This window comes from Vespula pensylvanica, chromosome 2 (assembly GCF_014466175.1).
Source record: "Vespula pensylvanica isolate Volc-1 chromosome 2, ASM1446617v1, whole genome shotgun sequence".
In the NCBI taxonomy this organism is placed as follows: Eukaryota; Metazoa; Arthropoda; class Insecta; order Hymenoptera; family Vespidae; genus Vespula; species Vespula pensylvanica.
Window position 1 is genome coordinate 1,013,804 of NC_057686.1, and position 1,775 is coordinate 1,015,578.

The 1,775-nt window shown below is 27.2% G+C and overlaps 1 protein-coding gene across 3 annotated transcripts in view; it reads right to left on the minus strand.

Moving 5' to 3' along the window:
• The window catches only part of LOC122626920 (ion transport peptide-like), a 47,532-nt gene that overhangs the window by 25,928 nt on the left and 19,829 nt on the right, over positions 1-1,775 (minus strand). The gene's annotated exons all lie outside the window — the stretch shown is intronic.

Below are 1,775 nucleotides of genomic sequence, written 5' to 3' on the forward strand. Positions count from 1 at the left end.
AATTTATTTTCCAACGTTACTTCTTCTTTCATTGACACAAATTCATCGAAATATCATCGATCTAATTCTAAGCAACTCTAACGTTTACATTTGTCGATCGATGTTTTTCTCTCTTTTAATAAAATTAATTTGAACGAATCTAAAACATGATTAATGTATTACGTATTTTAATAGTATCAATATTTACTACACTATTAAACCCCCTAATAATTCACTTTTAATAAATAATTAATACCAGTATATATGTAATATAAATTTTCATAAATTTCTAATCAAGTCTAATATTTATTTTCCTTTTTATATACTTTGACGCAAACCTAAACGATTATTGACTACACATTTCTAATTAATCTTCATATTATTTGGTAATTTTTAACGATCGATCGATCAATCAATCAATCAATTAAATTCTTCTCTCTCTCTCTCTCTCTCTCTCTCTCTCTCTCTCTCTCTCTCTCTCTCTCTTATAAGCAATAGAAGAAATCTCAAAGTTTAATCTTCCCAATGAAAGAAAGTATCGTTTACACGCTCGATTAAACTCAAACGATATATACACATTTACACATACACACATACACACATATACACAGATATATTATATATGTATAATATACATATACACACACACATATATATATATAAATATATATATACACACATAAAATAATCGTATCAACGCGTCGATAGCCGATACGAGACTAAATTTACCGCTCGGTAAGGAGAGCTCTCTCGTCGGCTCGTGAAACGCGTGGGTCGCGATAGAAGGACAAGGAGAACGAGCGACTGAAAAGGAGCAAAAGGATTTCGCGAGAAAGTCTTTGGTGCCCTTACCTTTACGCGAGTACAGGGCTTCTTACTTACTTACTTGTTTGCTTGCTTACTTGCTTCACGGTTACCCGCCATTTTTACATAAATATGTATGTATGTATGTATGTATGTATGTATTTACGTATTGCAATTGACTAATAATTATATTCACAAATTTTCTTTCAATTTTATGTGTCCTAATAAAACTTGATATGATATGATATAATATAATATAATATAATATATATATATGTGTATGTATTATTTATGTGGTATGGTATATAGTATATACGGAGATTTTTTCTAACTGGATAATTAATGTTAAAAATTTGAGAAATATTTTTAGTCTAAATATATATAGATAGTCTATATAAATACCTAATGTTGTATAATATTGTCTATATTAGTATAGAATATTATATATTCTTTATATATTTATATATATATATATATATAAAATAATAATATAGAATATTGAGTTTTGATTAACAAGCGATGTTACAAATTTTCGACATATATTGTCCAATCTAAATTGATACTTTATAAATAAATATATGATATCATAGTATTTATAATGTTCGATCGAGCGACAAGTAAAGTCAAAATTTTTAATAAAGATATCTATCGTTTATATCAAATACACACGCATATGTATTTATGTATTTTCACAATACATGCGTTCTCTCCTTCACTTTATATATATATATATATACACATACATATATATGTATATATACACAGGTCATTTTTTATCACTTCCGTATCTCCTTTTCAATCTTTTTTACTATTACTATCGATTGATTTCATTTACGTAAAATTGACAAGAAATAAGAAATATGCGGAAATTCCTTATCACAACTCGAGCTTTTCACGTTGGCCGCTGATTAGTCACGAATGATCGTCAGCGAGTTATTAAGTTGCAGATAAAGAAGAAAAAAAGAACTAATTCATTTAAGAAAAAAAAAAAA